This window comes from Mytilus edulis, chromosome 13, assembly GCF_963676685.1.
Source record: "Mytilus edulis chromosome 13, xbMytEdul2.2, whole genome shotgun sequence".
NCBI classification, from domain to species: Eukaryota; Metazoa; Mollusca; class Bivalvia; order Mytilida; family Mytilidae; genus Mytilus; species Mytilus edulis.
The window spans coordinates 15,720,056-15,739,950 of NC_092356.1; the positions used below are offsets into that span (position 1 = coordinate 15,720,056).

A 19,895-nucleotide genomic window follows, 5' to 3' on the forward strand; every position below is an offset into this window, starting at 1 on the left:
CATGACCAAGTATTGTCTGACCAATTTAGAACATATTCACACTTTCGAGTGACCTTACAAAACTATCCTTTCCCATTGTAATATTCAAACCTAAATAAGAGTTCACTTTTTATAATGAACTAAATATAATACATAGGTTATGGTAATTTCAATGGATGAAATGAAATAGCACTGACATAGTTTGTGATGGATAAATTGTTTTTCTTCTGCTTCAGGTAAACTTTAATACTTATAGCATATATCTTTAGATTTTTTTTATTATAAAAAGCAACACAATGTTATATAAATCCCCTTTTTGAAATTTGATTTTTTTTTATAAATATGAAACTCTCTGTATGAATATTTGAATTCAGACCATACAACAATTGAACATTATATGTTTACTTTTTATTGATAAATTTAAATGTATTGTGTTTCTCCGAAAACAATCCTTTGCTATATATCAGCAGTCTGGCAATGTGTTTTTTTTATAGAAAAAAGAAAATAATTCCCTCAAATGTAAGGTATATAAATGAAATAAATATCATTTTATTTATCCTATTATTTTTTTGTGTATTCTATATATGTGTACCATTAAAAAATGCATGAAATTTTGCAAAATTCAAAATATTTTTATTTTAATCTTTGCTCTTTCGTTTCTAATCAGTAGGCTATTTTCCCAAGGAAAATGTCTTAGGGGATTGTACACTTCGTTAGTGCAGCTATTAAGAGTTCACTTTCATAATTAACTGACAATGAAAAGTCATTCATGTATAGCATTTCATAGTGCATGGAAAACCATGTACTATGAAAATTAGAGGGCAAAAAACTGACTTTTCATTGGACGAGAAGGGGTGAGTATGTTCTAACATTTCATAGTGCATGGAAAACCATGTACTATGAAAATTAGAGGGCAAAAAACTGACTTTTCATTGGACGAGAAGGGGTGAGTATGTTCTAATAAAACAAATATCTTGAAATTTCATTGGTTATATTAATATACCGTTTAGCGGATTATTTTCGTAGGTGTAACAATTCACGATTTTCATTGAATATACATGCGAAATATTTTGGAAGTTATTATTTTGGCGGATTCATAACTTTTATCATACCTTTGCATGTTCACTTGCGGGATTTAATTTGGAGATTTTATTCTATCCGCGAAAATTCACACCCCGCAAAAACAACCCAGTATACGGTATATGAAGCAATAAAGAACTCCATGTTGCATTCGATGACGTCAGCGTATGAAGATATATGCGCAGCAATACTTGTTTAATGAACAGCTGCGCCATGAGCGCATACGTCCGCGTTGTCTTGTGTGTGAATTTTTATGCAATAATCATGAATTATAGTTTCATACATATGGCGTGACATGTGAGAACCCCCATTTTTTAGCTCACCTGGCCCACAGGGCCAAGTGAGCTTTTCTCATCACTTGGCGTCCGTCGTCCGTCGTTATCTTTTACAAAAATCTTCTCCTCTGAAACTACGGGGCCAAATTTAACCAAACTTGGCCACAATCATCATTGGGGAATCTAGTTTAAAAAATGTGTCCAGTGACCCGGCCATCCCACCAAGATGCGTCATGGCTAAAAATAGAACATAGGGGTAAAATGTAGATTTTGGCCTATAACTCTGAAACCAAAGCATTTAGAGCAAATCTGACATGGGGTAAAATTGTTTATCAAGTCAAGATCTATCTGCCCTGAAATTATCAGATAAATCGGACAACTGGTTGTTGGGTTACTGCCCCTGAATTGGTAATTTTAAGGAAATTTTGCCGTTTTTGGTTATCTTGAATATTATTATAGATAGCGATAAACTGTAAACATCAATTATGTTCAGCAATGTAAGTTCCACAAATATATTGTCCTTTATAGTCAATTTTTAACAACTTTCAATAATTTGGTAAATTTGATTTTTTTTTACAAAAGATTTTCCTCTGTAACTTAAGGGCCAAGTTTATTATAGATATTATAGAAAATTGTAATAACAAGAATATTCAGTAAAGTAAGATCTACGAACACATCACCATCACCAAAACATTTTATAAAAAAAAATAATAACTCTACCCTCCCCCCCCCCCTCATTTTTTTTTTATATATAAAAAAAAATCAATATCTCTAAATACAATTTTGAATCAAAACCAAAAAGTATAGAGATCTTTAGATTAATAAAACTAAGAAGTATATTAAGTTTTAAGCAATAATCATAAATGGCTTTTGAGAAACGGCGCGACATGTGGTGCAAAAAATTACACCCCTGTTTTAGTTGTAAAGTCCCGTAACTCAAAAGGTTTTAATCTTATTGTCATCAAAAAGTATACAGATCGTTTGACCACCATAAGAAACAACTATGATACGTTTCATGAAATTTGGATGATTCGTTCTCAAGTTACGATGCGACATGTTTACGCTGGACAGACAGATGGACAAACGGACAGACGGACATTTGTATACCATATTACGTCCAGTCAAATTTTGACGGATGTATAAAAACAAACACAGAACTGCCATAACATTACTTTCAATATTTGAACCTGCATTTATTTTGCTGATATTTTGATACCTTGCCTAGCTAGATGCTTTTTGTAATAATATACGTGTACGTGTTTTTTTTTTCTTGGTTCCGTGAAACTACATTTGCACAATCGAATACCGGTAACAAGTAAGAATATAACGATCTTCTGATGAGTTTTTCTTTGAAGTGTTGTTTATATCCTTCAAGATCACCTAGTTACATTTCAGGTTGTGAGTGCGAGTTTTTGTTTTGAACAACTTTTATTTTTCTTAATAGTCAAATTAAGCATGGAAATGGGGAATGTGTCAAAGAGACACCAATCAGACCAAAGAACAAACAACAGCCGAAGGCCACTTATGGGTCTTCAATGCAGCGAGAAACCCCCGCACCCGGAGGCGTGTTTCAGTTGGCCCCTAAACAAAAATGTATAGGGATTGTTTTACTTGAACATTTGTATTGTCCTTTTTTCTTATATACTTATTGGCCGATTTTTGTGTTGCCTTTGATATAGATACTCTAGGGGTACCCCTTGATCTAAGTCGCAAAATTATTGAATTTGTGTTCACTTTTATTTCAAATACAATAGATCTATATAATAGTACAAACAATAAACAATCAAATAAATACGGAAAGAACTCACAGTTTTCGGTTTCAACACTGGACACTTTTAATTTGCAAAACACTCATTTGCAAATCCGCCGCCGCCTCAAACAAGAGCTACAATATCATGTATATAACCAAAATGTGCGGAATTACATGGGATTCAATAATTTCATTGGTTTTATACTGTTACTTTTATATTTATTTTGCAATTTGAATTATAAAAACATGGGATTTTCAATATCCCATGGGACAGGGCAAAATCCCATGGGATTTACCATTATCCCATGGGATTTTGGTTAAATCCCATGGGATTTTTTTTGGTCCCATGGGATTATTGTAGTCCCATGGGATATTTGTTGTCCCATGGGACAAAAAAAATCCCATGGGACTATAATTATCCCATGGGATTTTTAATATCCCATGGGACAAAATAAAATCCTATGGGATTAAAATTATAAATATATATATATAAATATAAAGTTATGTGTATGTTACAATGAATGCTGTTTGGTAGTAAAATGTTTTAAATGTATACAAGTTTTTTTTATATTTTTTATATATACATATATATAATTTTTTTTAAATTTTGTCACAAACATGTTTTTTATTTGTTTATATGACAATAAATATTATTCTTATTTTGGAATGTATAATAATAATATTTTACAGTCAAAGAATAAAGTCCTTTCACTGAAACAAAATGATGAAATTTCTAAATAAATGAAAAAATATTGTTTTGAAATCTTTGTCTTGTTTATTCTATTATGAAAAATAGAACTGAAAAAATATTTCATATTCTGACTGAATAGTTCACTCTTTTCATGAATTAAGATTTTCTTTGTTATAGGTTCATTGCAATACTTGTATAGGCAAACAATTTGAATTATATATAACTTTGTGGTGTACATAATAGTATGCTTATAATTGCAAATTTATAATATAAACACTTTTTGTTAAAGTTTTTGCTTTCTTTATTCACAGCTTGCTATGTACAATTATTCAGTCCACTATATAAGAGTGAAGTCAATAAATAATTTCATTCACTAGAATATTCCTGCAATTCTTAGACAAAACATTTTTTCAATCTGTTCTTCAAAGATCTTCCTCTGTACATCTTTATTGAATGGAGAGATTCAAATGAGAAGACAAAGCAAGTTTATTTGGACAACAACATTCTAATATCTTGTTCATTCGTTCCATCTTTCAATTGATAATTACATTGTTGTATTTATATGATCAAGTTCTTGTGCATCAATGATCGTGATGATATGACTCCTTTTTGTTTATAGTCATCATGTTGAAATTTTCTCTTTCAAATAAATGTAGGAAAAAACATGTTCCATTTCAAATTAATAAAAAAGTCGCACTATGGAGAAAAATATCAGCTTTAAGTTTTCCGTTCAGTATTGATCTGTGAATGATGACCATGAAAATCCAGATTTCTGACCTACAAATACACAAACTCAAAAATTATCAGTGAAGAGATCAATAAAATGGCTATTTTATCATGTTTATGATTAATATGATAAACTTTCATTTAAATATTCAAGTACTAAATTACAGAAATCGCTTAAATTTTATAATAGTTTATTAAAGTACAGCTTATTTAAAATTATAATAAAAAATATAGGCCACCGATGAGTTAAATAAGATATTACATTTTTAATGCCAAAAAATGGCTTTTTTGCACCAAAGGGAGATAATTTGGAGCTTTTTCAATGATATATGCATTTTAAAAGTCATCTGGGGCCAAACCGAATTGATTGTTTTGAATGATTTGGTGTACCATATGATAAAGATATAAATAAATTGAGTTATGAAAAAAAAATATTAAAACATTTTTCTGAAATTGTTATACCCTAGAGCCTCCTTAAATGTCATTTGATCTCTATTGGAGAAATGTCTCATTGGAAATCAGACTGCTAAGTGTTTCTTATTTTTATATCAACCCAGCCATATTATATCTGTCTAATATCAGGAGCTTGTACATAGTTCAGTGGTTGATGTTGGTTCATACCCGTCATTTTTATTTTTCATAATTTTTTGTTTTTATAAATTAGTCTGGTATATTTGACGTTTGAATTGATGCTCTGTTTCAAATTTGGTTAGTGTTGACTTTTATAGATTACTATAACATGTATAGGGTATGGGTTTTCTCATTACTTACAGGTCATCAATGGCCTCTAATAAGTAATTACAATGCTTACATCCACTAAATTGAACTCTGATGGATAGTTTTCTCTTTCATCATACCACATCTTATTTTAATAAATATTTAATTATTATTCAAGGACAAAATTTTTTAAAACAGTGGACTTACCATTTAGGCTTTGTTGACCTCTGTAAATCTTATTTTGTTGATAATTTCTTCTGTTTATAGTTTCCCCTTTATCTTTCATGTTCTTGCCCTACACATAAAAGGGTAAACATCATTTAATGACAAAAATAACTACTACATGTATTACATAATTAGTAGGCAACTGAAAATTTTGTCTTATTTGTATATAACATCAACTTACTCATCATTCTTGCTGTTCAATATCATGAATATTATCATTATTCTATGAATATGAGGTCACAGTAAAATTAACCTTGGCAGGCAGACATCTTTTTTTATATGATACTTTGTAGTCATTCCATACAACAAGTAGACCTATGCTTAAAAAATCTAAGGCCAAAATTAAAAATATGTTTGTTTCCCCTCCCCCCACACGGGTCAAAAATAAGCGCCCGGGTCAAAAAATTATTTTCCACAAAAAAATCGAAATTATTTTTTCCTGAAAATAATTTGTTTCCATTTTTGGAAAGTGCTTGAAAGCAGAAGGATTGATAATCTAAATAAATACACTCAAATTGAGCACAAACAACTGATAAGTGGCCTGGACTGGACAAGTCAAACCATTCATGTGACCATGCTATGACAATCACATCCAGTTAAAAAAAACTAGAGGCTCTCAAGAGCCTGTGTCGCTCACCTGTTAATGTGTTTACTGATGTCGGCCATCTTCGTTGGTAGGCGGGGTCATTAGACACTTTTTTTTAAATAGATACCCTAGTATTATGATTGTGGCCAAGTTTGGTTAAATTTGGCTAAGTAGTTTCAGAGAAAAAGATTTTTATACAAGTTACAAAAATGACGAAAAGTTGTTCAATATTGACTATAAAGGGCAATAACTCCTTAAGGGGTCCTCTAACAATTTTGATCATGCTGACTTATTTGTAGATCTTACTTTGCTGAACATTATTGCTGTCTACAGTTTATCTCTATCTATAATAGTATTCAAGATAATAACCAAAAACTGCAAAATTACCTTAAAATCACCAATTTTAGGGCAGCAACCCAACAACAGGTTGTCCAATTCAACTGAAAATTTGTGAGGGGATATATCTTATTCTGATGGACATTTAAATCTTGAAAGATTTGCCCTAAATGTCTTAGTTTCAAAGATATAAAGCAAAACCTGCATTTTACCACTATGTTCTAATTTTAGCCATGTCGGCCATTTTGTTTGGTAGGCTGAGTCATCAGACACATTTTTTAAACTACAAACCACAATGATAATTGTGGCTAAGTTTGGTTAAATTTGGCAAAGTAGTTTCAGAGAAGAAGATTTTTAAAAAAGTTACAAAAAATTATGAAAAGTTGTTAAAAATTGACTATAAAGGGCAATAACTCCTTAAGGGGTCGACTGACAATTTTGATCATGTTGACTTATTTGTAGGTCTTACTTTGCTGAACATTATTGCTTTTACAGTTTATCTCTATCTATAATAGTATTCAAGATAATAACCAAAAACTGCAAAATTTCCTTAAAATAACCATTTCACAGGCAGCAACCCATCAACAGGTTGTCCGATTCGTCTGAAAATTTCAGGGCAGATAGATCTTGACCTGATCAACAATTTTACCCATGTCAGATTTGCTCTAAATGCTTTGGTTTTTGAGTTATTAGCCAAAAACTGCATTTTACCCCTATGTTCTATTTTTAGCCATGGCGGCCATCTTGGTTGGTTTGACAGGTCACGCCACACATTTTTTAAACTAGATACCCCAAGGATGATTGTGGCCAAGTTTGGTAGAATTTGGCCAAGTAGTTTCAGAGGAGAAGATTTTTGGAAAAGTTTACAGACGACGGACGCAGGACGACAGACGACGAACGCCAAGTGATGAGAAAAGCTCACTTGACCTTTCAGGTCAGGTGAGCTAAAAAAAACCTGCCTTCCTGGTCTGTTTACAAAGGGTAGACCCGGGGAGGGGAAACAGACATTCTTTTAAATGTGGCCTGATAAAATGACAAAACCAAGAAAACTTATCATTGACCAAAGAACAATAAAATGCGGTCATGGTTTATATATGAATCTGCCATTCAGACATGCACACCTTACAATTGTTTCATATCTACCAAATATAATCTACCTGTAACTTTAAACATATGATAAACGGACAAAACAATGCAGTGTTTCATTGACCAATGAACCATGAAAATGAGGTCAAGTTCATATAAAATATGACCGACAGCTAAGTGCATCTTACAATTATTTCATTCACTAAATAAAGGGGCCTTATTGCTTGCAGTATCCGGAAAATAGACCAAACCACAAAAACTAAATATTTTCAAAGTTCCTTATACCCTGCCAATTTGTTATGGTTGTGCCTGTTCCAAGTCAGGATCCGATAATTCAGTGATTGTCGTTTGTTTATGTGTAACATATCTGTTTTTCAATTTTTTTGTACATAAATTAGGTTGTTAGTTTTCAACTTTCAACTTGGCTTTCATGTGCAAAATCATACAAGTGTTGGGAAAACAGGAAGTTGTCGAGTGATGAATCTGAAAATGCATCACACGGTATAGCTGACTTATTTAACCCTGAAACCAAATTTCAGAAATCCTTCTATTGTAGTTCCTAAGGAAAATGGGACGAAAAATATTCATCGGACGGACTGACTGACGCAAGGATGGATGGACAGACAGGGGTAAAACAGCATACCCCCCCCCCTTTTTTAAAGTGGGGGCATAATTTTAATACAGGGCTATAAAAACCCATGCAAGATGTCAAAACAAACAGAAGTAACCTAATTCTTACTTGTTAGGGGCTATTTATTTATTGTCGGTTATACATATAACAATACAACATATTAAAGGTCTGTAGAGCTTTTATCCGACATACATATATATGACAAGCACAATACATTTGTACATGAAACATAAAGCTCATCACTGAGATAGTAGTCTCAGATAGAGGGAGGCGGGGTCAACCAAACTCCCCTATTCAATCTGAATGCAGGACAGAATGTCACAGTCAAAAAGTCACACACTGTCACAGGACAAAAAGTCACAATTTAGTTTTGAGATTATTTTTCTTTGAACAAGAAAACACTCTTTTTGTATTTTTCTTGAAGTTTTATACATGAACATGATGTAGCAACTTTAAATTAAAATTTATTAAAAACAAATAAATCAGTGCATTAGGTTTGCGCACATTACCATTACATTTGCGCACAAAAATCATTACGTTTGTGTGCAGCTTTTGATTACATTTGCACGCATTTTTTAACATGTAAATATAAAAAAAAAGATATAGTATGATTGCCTTTTACAGCTGACTATGCGGTATGGGCTTTACCTCGGGCTTTGCTCATTGTTGAAGGCTGTTTGGTGACCTATGGTTGTTAATGTCTGTGTCATTTTGGTCTCTTGTGGACAGTTGTCTCATTGGCAATCATACCATACCTTCTTTATATTGGCTTATGGTTGAAGGCCATAAAGACCTCTAGTTGTTAATGTCTGTGTCATTTTGGTCTCTTGTGGACAGTTGTCTCATTGGCAATCATACCACATCTTCTTTTTTATATTATGAACAATTTCCTAAAATTAAAAATGAATATATGTAATAAAAAGAAGATATTTCAAAATCTTTTTTCATTTATATTCAATCAATTGTCAACAAATTGTTTGTGACTTTTTGTCCTATTAACTTTGTTACTTTATGCCTGAGTTTGACATGCATGTGTTTGACTTTTTGTCCTGTGACTTTTTGTCGGAATGTCCTGTGACTTTCTGTTTTTGCAGAAGTCCAGGGAGTGTTAAAAAAATCACATGTGCAAGTTGAGAGTCAACACTTACACAGGGACTACACAATACTTTTTCAGAATGTCAGCAAAAAAGAATCACTGGTGACAGGGGAGTGTAACCGATGAATTGATCCTGAATCAGATAAGATTTTCCCGGTACGTCTAAACACCGCTCAGGAGGACCTCCTGGGTGCACACATGCAGGGCATACAAAGTGCACTCATGGCAGACCCTATATAGTCGCCGTCGTATCTGCACACATGATGGATGTATATATTCGTTATAGATCGTCATACACTTCTCATTTTAGAGTTAAATTTGCAAGCAACCTCTTAAGATTCTAAAATAATAATGCTACTAAAAATATATTATTTCCCCCAATTTTCGCAATTTTTTCGCCATATAAAATATTTAGGTGACTGTGCTTTTAGTGAATATAAACGATGACAAGGCCTCACGAATAAATATAAATATGAAATATACTGGAACATCGATTAGCATAGATCGAGCAGCAGAGTAAACTTCCACATAAATCTCGAAGTTATTTACGCCGGATAATATAGACTGTGCTCCTGAATAAAGTTGTCAAATACATTAATTTGTGTTTTTTTACTTCTACAAGAAATTTGATTCAAATGCTAATTACGCACCATTTGCTGAGCAGAGAATCATTCTAAGCCAGGAACCGTCTATACTAACTGATAACAGTAAGAATAGAAAGTCTCTGTAAAAAGGCAGTCAATACTAACAGAACTGTATTAACTTAATGATACATGTACATCAAGTTCCAGCACCTCACCAAGCACCCTTGCCTTGCATACTGAGATGGCAAACTGGTGTGTGTCAGTATTTTAATATAAAACTGCGTAGGTTCATATCGTTTGATTCAACGTTTGTTTGGTTATTTTTTAAGGATCGTTGTAAAATTATATCTAAATCTTTGTTAAAATACGATTTTAAATTGTTCAATTCTTTCTATTTCATAATTTTGTCAAAGTCTACTTTTTAAAGTTTTAAATTTTACAGAAAAAAATGAATATTCCAATTTGATTTGAAGAAAATCTTTTTGAACTGTCATGACATGGTGTTGCAAAGCTGATTACAGGTAACTATAACATACAGTAATTTTCCATTACGACAGTGCGTGTATTCTCGGGTGTGTATAACGTATAGTTTTCTAGAGAACATCCTGTCTACGTGTAATACAGATTGATGACATTATACAACATTTCTTTGGTTAAATGTGATAAGGTATCTGTGTCCATTCCCTATTTCAACACCACTAATTTTTCGAAGAAAAAAAATCAAAAAAAAAATTATATGAAATTAAGAAGAAAAGTAGCAAATATAAACTTCAGTAATTGCGCATTGAGTAAACATAATTCCAATATTGCATGAACAAATCCGTGTGAAAACGTATATATACATGTATGAATAAAGATGTGTTTTAAAAGACCTATTGGCATTATTTCACACTAGGACCTAAGATAACTAGAACTAAGCAATGGTTGATCCAGAAATTTTCATAAGTGGGGACTCATTGACTGCCTTAGAGGGGTCACGTCCAGTCATGCTTCCGTGATTCCCTATATAATCTACCATTTGTTTCCCAAGATTTAGGAGGGGGGCTGGTACACACATATATATATAAATATACCTCTGCGGCGGAGCCAGCCATTTGAAAAGAAGGGGGTCTCAACCCAGGACAAAAGGGGGAGGGGGTGGTTCCAACCATATGTCCCCATTCAAATACATTGATCGTTCAAAAAAAGGGGTGGTTCCAACCCCCGAAACCCTCCCCCTGGATCCGCCACTGATACCTAGTATGCATATAATTAAGAACAGCTTTGAATATATGCATATAAAATAATGGTACGTTTAAAAACCGTTCAGGATCTCCTGGTTGCACACAGGACATTAAGTAACTTAGGACATGTATATATAATAGTAAGAGTTCAGGGTTTACATTCGATAACTAACATATTTTATAATTTTGTAATTTTTGTTTTGATAAAATCAGAGACATATAATACATGTATTGAGACATATATAATATATGTGTCTCTGAAAAAATCAAACCATCTTTAAAGAAGTTATTTCAGTTTGAATCGACTGTCTTTTGCATTAGAATTCCAAAACGTTAATGTTATTTACAAATGCCAAAACCTGCAAGATAGAAACATTTATATTCGGTGATTTTTACACTAAACGTTTTCGTAATTTGTTTTAAAAATATTAAAAAGTACATGTACATCGTTTTTTCAAGATTTGTATAGTAACTGGTTTAATTAAGTCCCCTTGATGAAATTTTAATTGCGAGACGCTAATTAATAAACTATGATCTATCTATCGGCATGCGTCGTTATTTGGGATACGTCACGGATGACCGATGGTCATATTCAATACGATATACCAATCATCATTTGAATTTGGGCAATTGATCTTTAATAATTAGGACTAATTGGTGATGGCAGAGAATAAGTCGCTGGTGATGGTTAAAAACATATAGAAGTAAACTTTGCAAAAAAAAAGGTTTCCTCGGAAAAAAATATGAAAATATATGAATATGCTAAATAATTTTTTTTTCCGAAATAATAATTAAAGACGTTTAGAAATAACAAATTTTCACAGTAGGGAAATTTTCAATTCAAGTTATTTCATTTTGAAAACGTTGAAAAATATAGATCTTATTATATGTTAAATGTGGGCCGCTTGGAGATCAACTTGTGAAACCCTGCATAATTAGGGTTTGTCTACTTTCGTCTTTTTATATTACCAAACATTCTATAATCAAGGATTTGTACAAGGCCTTGTTATAATGAATATTATCGCCAATATCACCATAATTAAATAAAGAACAGATACAATATTCGCCTAAAGAGTTTGCCATCTAACAATTCAAAATGAAATGTTGAGTCGAAACTGAGGTACCAAATCTATAAAAAGAATCACTATTTTAGTCGAAATTAAACTGTATATAATATTCTTTTTTTCAAAACTCCTGAAATAATTTAACATTAACTATAGAGAGCTTACATATGCAAATCTGTTTAAAAGTATGTGAGCGTAAATAAAATTTGTTTATTACCCCCCCCCCCCCCTTTTTTTCCTTCTATAAAATTTAATTGTAAACGATTTTCGTTCTTAATTTGTGTTTGCTCATTAACTGGGGTTCATGCTGTCAAAAAAAAAAAATGTCTCCTTGTGTAAAAGTTATTGATAAGTAAAAATTGAAGCTTCCAGAAGAATAACGGTACGTCTAAACACCGCTTGAAGGACCTCCTGATTGCACTCATGACATACGAAGTGCACTCAGGACCCTTTATAGTCATCGCACACAGGATGGATGCATATATTCTTTATACGCTTCTTATTTTAGAGTTAAATTTGGTAGAATTTGTAATTCTTAGAAAATAATAAGGGCACGTGTCACTGATTACACAACTACTGAGCCATGAATTATCCAATCAACAAAATTAATTGGATTATCTTTATTGTTGTTTTATACATTGTGTTGTTAGTACAGTGTGACCATGCGGGAAGTAATATTGTGACGTCTAGAATGAATATCACGATGTTTTAAGATTTTCGTCTTTTATTAAAATTTCGTTCCATAAATTTTTAAGTTTTATTCTTAATTTTATTATCATGTCCTGGACCAGTAATTAATTCTTTGCACGAGTTTGAAAAGGGAAATAATTATAAATGTTCATACTTTAAAAGAATTTATATTAATTAAAGTTTTGTATATGGAATCCGTTCTAAACAGTAAAAGCCGTACTTTTCAAACAATCAAACTCATATACATGTAGTTAGATGTTATTTCTCATTTTTATCGAACTTGTCCAGGAATTTTATTTTTGAGTTATACGAATATTTTAAGAAATCCGTTTTTATTAAGTTTTTTTTCTCTAATTAAAGTCGTTTTGTCCAGTTTCACAAGCCTGAAACGAATTTCAATGCGAAAATAAATTCTGAAAATGAACTTGACTCCGTTTTCGTCTCCGTTTTTTGAAAATTATGATATTTTGGGTATAATTATTTCTAAAAAATATGTAAGTTAGATTGTAGTAGCGAGAAATTTTAAAAAAGAAGATGTGGTATGATTGCTAATGAGACAACTATCCACAAAAGACCAAAATGACACAAACATTAACAAAGAAAGACTATTTCGAAGACAGTTTATTGACACGAAATCCGTTCAAACCACGACTAAGTCTTCGTGCACAGATTTCCGTTAAGGTTAAACTGAATATTGTACATAATTGTCTTCTCTTGTATAATGGTTTGTTGAGAATAAAGATATACAAATGTAATAAAATTTGATATTCAGTCAACATTGTGTTTGTTTAAAAACTTGATTTAGAGAGAGAGATAGAGAAAAGAATCACACTGAAAAACAAAAATCGAACTTGTTACAGAAAAAAAAACGCAACTATAAAATAATTTTCTTTATTCGTGAACTGCAAAACACAACAAATTAATTTACCCGTCATCATGAAAAATAAACTGAAAAAGCACATCGAATGAGATATATGTTTTATTTATCCTATATGCAAATTCATGTTAAAGGTAAAACTGAATTAAACAATACAATTCCTAAAAAACAATAAGGATAATCCAATCAATTTTGTTGATTGGATAATTCATGGCTCAGTAGTTGTGTAATCAGTGACACGAGCCCTCATTATTTTATAAGAATTAACATATCTATCTAAGTTCGATTCAGGCGCGGATCCAGAGGGGGGAGGGGGGTTGGAACCCCCCCCTTTTTTGGCCGATCATTGCATTTGAATGGGGACATGTAGTTGAACCCCCCCTTTTTTTGCCCTGGGTTAGGACCCCCCCTTTTAAAATGGCTGGATCCGCCCCTGCGATTTCAACTTCTACCAAAATTTAACTCTAAAATAAGAAGCGTAGAACGAATATAAACATCCATCATGTGTGCAGATATGATTACGGTAATGGGTCCTGAGTGCACTTTGTATGTCCTGAGTGCACTTTGTATGTCCTGAGTGCACTCAGGAGGTCCTGAACGGTTGTTTAGACATACCCGAAGAATAAATCATTTCCTGAACCTAAAATACATTTATCTGTAATTAAAGAAAATTCGCCTAAAACATTCTCTCATATATTTAAACAATTAATTGTAAAATAATTAATTCAACGTCGGACTTTCCAATCTGTCTGTTTACTAATACTTTTCTTGTTCAGTTTAGTTTATACCCATAATAGATGAACGGAAATAAGTACTTTTTTTTAGGAAAATTTACAATTAGATGAATGGAATTAAGTACTTTTTAGGAAAATTTACAACTCAAATTTTCAAAAACAAAATTCTACACTTTTTACCTGGATGTTTTTCTCTGTCTCGAAACCGCAACCTTTGACCCCGTATCAAACGTAGCGACCAACACCTCACATGACGTATTCTCGATGTTGAGGTATTGACAATATACAATCACATTTATCAATCACATTTATCAATATACAGCAAGTAAGTAATTTGGTGTTGAATGCCAGTAGATCAGAATTTGTTAATTGAACTTTACCTGTTTAAGGGGCACTAGCTGCCAAATTCATGTTCTTCATCGATTTTAATAAAATTCACATAACGTGTATATAGTGTTGAATTGTTTATTAAAATGTTGCGCACAATCTTGGCTGATATGCATAAAACCATTATATTTCATGACACTGCATGAAAAAGAAATTGACTTATCGCATAATACCAGAACCAGAGACATTATATTGTATCTAATATCTCTGCCAGAACTAAAAAATAAACTACAGTAAGTCCACATACACATAAGAGGGTATGGATGTGAATTAACAGAATAGAGAACAAAGGACAAAGAAAAAAAAGGAATAAAGAATAGTGAAAGAAAGAGAATAATGGAAAAAAGTGTAAGTTATTAAAAATATAACTAAAACAAGAATGTGTCCCCAGTACACGGATGCCCCACTCGCACTATCATTTTCTATGTTCAGTGGACCGTGAAATTAGGGTAAGAACTCTAATTTGACATTAAAATTAGAAAGATCATACCATAAGGAACATATATACTAAGTTTCAGGTTGATTGGACTTCAACTTCATCAAAAACTACCTCGACCAAAAACTTTAACCTGAAACAGGACGAACGAACGGACGAACGAACGGAGGCACAGACCAGAAAACATAATGCCCCTCTACTATCGTAGGTGGACAGAAAAAAAGACACCCCTCCGAGACGAGCCTTACATGCACTGTTATTACCCAAGGTTAATTTTACGGCGGCTCATTTTATTTTGGCTTAGAAATAAACATAATTGACAAGTTTCCTTCCCCTGCATTCTCGATCCCACATGTAAATAGCACGGTGATTTCAAAAAGACATTGATACATCATTACAACACTTGCCGTCAGTATTTGCATATATTGATTAAGAAGGTATAGAAGATTAATGCACGCACACTTTTATCCACCACTGGCCTAAATAGTTAGTCCGCAAACAACGAGGGTCATAAAAACCCAGCACTTTGAACACAGCCACCGGCATGGTGTGAATCTGAAAGCTTCCCACTATCCATTTCTACCCATAGAAAACTTTTGCCTTTCATTTATCAAAAATGAAATATGTTGATATTAATGGTATATAAGAATGATTGGGGAATTCAAACCATTCCTATTGTAAGTGATAAAACTAAATTTATATCAGGGTGATTGAAATGAGGAAAAAAAAGGGGAATCAGGAGTTCAGGGCCCCCTGTTTGGGAAAAGAATTGGTTGATTATATATGGAATCACTGAGTCATGGCAGGAGCAGGACCCTCTTAGGCAGTCGGTGGGCCCCACTTATGAAAAATTCTGGATCCACCACTGTGGTCATGGTGGTCTTCAGTTGTATTATCTTTTAAAAAAAAAATTACACCTGTATAGTGTATATTCTTTAGTGTAAATCAAGGGAAAATACTGTGAACTATCTGTGCATTGGGGCTTATTAAAAGGTATTTCGGGGGGAAGAAAGAAGGGAGGGTGAGTCCATGGGAGGTAATCCCCACCCCTTTCAATTTGAGAATATGCTATTATCTTGTAAACGGTCCAGATCCCCATCCCTAAACCATATATATTCTTGAATGGGACGATAAAACAAATCAAATGAAATTAAAAGGAGGTCTTTGGGGGTTACCCCACTCTGTTCAATTTGAGAATGTGCTATTATCTTGTGAACGATCCAGATCCCCACCCCTAAACCATATATATTCTTGTCGGGACAATAAAATTAATAATGAAATAAAATAAAAGTGAAGTCCCACCCCCTCTAGTTTGAAAACTTGTAAACGGTCAAGATCCCCACCCCTAAATCATATTTATATATTCTTGTATAGAACAATAAAACAAATCAAAGGAAATATAGGGAGAGTCCATGGGGTTCACCCCCACCCCCACATGTTTGAGAAACTTTTAAATGGTTGAGATCCCCTGTCATCACGTGGTTAGGTGAAAAAATTTCAGGATCCCTGATCCCCACCGTCAAACCATATATATTCTTGTATGAGACAATAAAACAAATCAAATGAATATAGGATCATCCCCTTTGTCTTGGGTTGGGAACCCCCCTTTTTAAAATGGCTGGATCCGCCCCGGCATACCATCTAGCTAGCTATAAAGGCTTTAAAAATATGAAATCAAACAAGGAAATTAACAGTGTAGGCAACTGTTTTGAATTTAAAAAAAAGTCTTTTACATATATATAACAATGTTAAATTTTTTGTGCATTTATTTTTGCTTATCGTATTTTCAATAATAGACAAAATTGCATGATTGAATATTGTAATTTAAGAAAAATCAGCATACATGATATAAAATGGGAAGTGGAAACTGGGAATTTGACAAAGAGACAACAACCCAATCAAAGAGCAGACAACGGCCGAAGGTCACCTATGGGTCTTCAATGCAGTGAGAAAAATTCGGCACTGGTCTTCAGCTCATAAATATGTATCAGAAATGAAAACGAGATACAGCTTTCAGTTGTATTAATAAAAACCTCACAAGAAGTTCTGAATATCAGAATATACAGTATTGCAAGATTCTCTCAAAATGTACACATAGAGCTGAAAAACTGTCAGTGACTGTAAAATTAATCATGCTTACATTAAAGTCCATGGAGTCCATCTTAATATGCATACTCTCGTACAAAGGAATATAAGTATGCAATAGACATCAAGTTTTCAAAAATAAGAGTATCTATGCCATAAATTTACGACAAGATCTTAATCAAGTAATAATTTCGGTTTGTTTAAATATTTCGGAGGTTAGTATGACCTCCTCTTTGGTGATGATGTTTTCGTTTTAAAGTTGGGAAAATTGTTTGTACATGTACCAACAAAAATAAAAACACAAATTCAATCTAGAATTATGTTTTTATCATTTTTTTATGTTTAGGTTGTCAGCAAGATGAAAAGGACAAGTATGCAGTTCAAAATTCAAAATGTGGATAAGTTGAGGTTCTAGGTCTTACCTTTGCAGATTTTCATATTTTGCATGAATGAATTCAAAGGTTATATGATGGACAGCAGAGAAAGAAAAAAACAACTTTTCAATTATCCTGCTCCTGGATAAATGTAAAACATCTTGTTTTTCGGTAAGTTTTATGCTCTGTTTTGATAGTGTTAGTGCATTCATCTTTCCAGTCTTTCCTCTAAATTGTAAGTTTTTGGTGAGTGTTCACCATGAATTTCAGTAAGTAACTTGTGGATTTACATGTATATACTCAAAATTTAGTACTAATATTAATGGGATTTTAGCATGACATCCTGCCAAATGCTTGTTAATCATGTTTATGTTCCAGAACAAACAAGTATTTGGACTGTACGCATACAGTCTGCCCAATTTTAAGACGTTGGTCAAGTTTATTACAAACAAATGTACAGTACAGATCAACATAACTGAAATCTTTAATAGATTAATACAAAAAGTTTAATTGCAGTTAAAATAAAAACACAGGTTTGGTTGAGCTGGTACCAGACAGTACAAGTATACTTAAATGATCTGACTGTACACATATGGTGGGACTGTAAGTTCTGGACCATAAAAGTAAGATCCGAATACTGATATGGTCTGGAACATTTATACATGTCTTAAAATTAATATCAAACACATTGGTGTTTTTGAACTTGGTAATAAGTTATGTGATAGAACTATAATGTTTTGGGATATCAAAATCAAAAATATCCCATTTTTACTTTTAATAAAGAAGAAGATTATTGATGTATGTTTAAATGTATATTAAAATGAGACAGCAAACCAACAACACAAAAAAAAAGGATAAAACATACATATTTTGTTTGTATCAATGTTATAATTTCCAATATGTTCAAGGTATTTTTTCATTGAAATAAAACACAAATTGAAATCTGTCTGAACTGCAAAAGCTTAAAGAAATATTGTTTCTGTTGTCTGCATTTTGTATAATATATTGCAAATTCTTGTGAATAATGGAATGTTATTATAGTTGTCTAAAGTTTTAACTTTTAACATTGATCTTTATACTGTAAAATTCATAAATTATTGCGTGCATTTATTATTGCGATTCTGTCATTTTAGACTTAAATGCGATTTTAAATTTTACGATTTTGAAAAATCCTGTTTAATCCATATAAAATATTTCATAATACGAGTTTAAATTATTGCGTTTACAACTCCGTTGCATTTTTCGCAATAAAAAAAAACTTGCATTAATTCCGAATTTACAGTATATATATATATTATGTATATAACTTGGGAAAATACCCAAATTTTATAAAGAAGAATAAATTAATTGATTGTTATATGGTATTAGAATAGGAAGATGTGGTATATTGCTAATTTGACAACCCTCCATCAGAGACCAAAGGATGTAGGCCGTTAGCAACTGATGACACTGGACAACCTTTAACAATCAGTAAAATCCATACCGCATAGCTATTTTTATTGAAAATCATATTATTGCTACATGTATGAAAACAATTTTGTATAATCCATTACTTTAGATTTTATTGGTTCTTTTTCAGAAGGATTGAAATTCACCACCTAAAATAAATGGAGAAAACATAGAAACAAGACCAGAATAAATTCAAAGAAAAAAGTTGGATCAGTTATTATTTTCATCACTCAGTCAATGATTTGAAGTTCTTTTAAATTCAAAAAAATATTGAAACCACAATAATGTCAAAGTTCTGTGCTGAATGTCCAAAAAGTGGACTATACCATCAAACAATGCTGGATGATAAGAAACTATTAATGTTTTGTGTTGAGGGATATTGTGAAAAAAATAGATTTACTTAAATAGCTACTAGTATGTTAAGCCTAACAATAGAGTTTTTATTGATTTCAAATGGCAAATAATTGTGTTTCAAGAAAGTATTCTATAATTCATGAATAAACATATATTGATACTTACATTATCTGCTTTGTTGTTTAAAAGTTTAGTTTTGAACAGTTAAAGAACAATATGCTAAATTAACATTTCCCAAGAAAAAAATATATTCAATTAAAAAGATTCATCTTATAATAATTTACTACCAAATAGAATACATTGTAACATACACATTACTGTTTATTTATATCTATATATTTACAATTAGAATCCCATAGGATTTTAATTTGTCCCATGGGATATTAAAAATCCCATGGGATAATAAAAATCCCATGGGATTTTTTTTGTCCCATGGGACAACAAATATCCCATGGGACTA

The 19,895-nt window shown here is 32.2% G+C and overlaps 2 long non-coding RNA genes across 4 annotated transcripts; one reads left to right on the plus strand and one right to left on the minus strand.

Annotated features, from left to right (window-relative positions):
* Positions 1 to 4,052: 4,052 nt before the first annotated feature.
* Positions 4,053 to 10,578, minus strand: LOC139501590 (uncharacterized). 2 transcript variants are annotated; one of them, XR_011658607.1, is made up of 3 exons: positions 9,231 to 10,578; positions 5,426 to 5,513; positions 4,053 to 4,552 (listed from the first exon to the last, which is right to left on the minus strand). It is a non-coding gene; the product is annotated as an uncharacterized lncRNA (long non-coding RNA). The 2 variants fall into 2 exon arrangements; XR_011658606.1 differs by lacking the exon at positions 9,231 to 10,578 and having other exon boundaries at positions 5,426 to 7,653.
* A 4,824-nt stretch (positions 10,579 to 15,402) lies between these two features.
* LOC139501591 (uncharacterized) lies at positions 15,403 to 19,601 on the plus strand. Of its 2 annotated transcripts, none has more exons than XR_011658609.1 (3): positions 15,403 to 15,610; positions 17,605 to 17,803; positions 19,212 to 19,601. It is a non-coding gene; the product is annotated as an uncharacterized lncRNA (long non-coding RNA). The 2 variants fall into 2 exon arrangements; XR_011658608.1 differs by having other exon boundaries at positions 15,403 to 15,581.
* Positions 19,602 to 19,895: the final 294 nt, after the last annotated feature.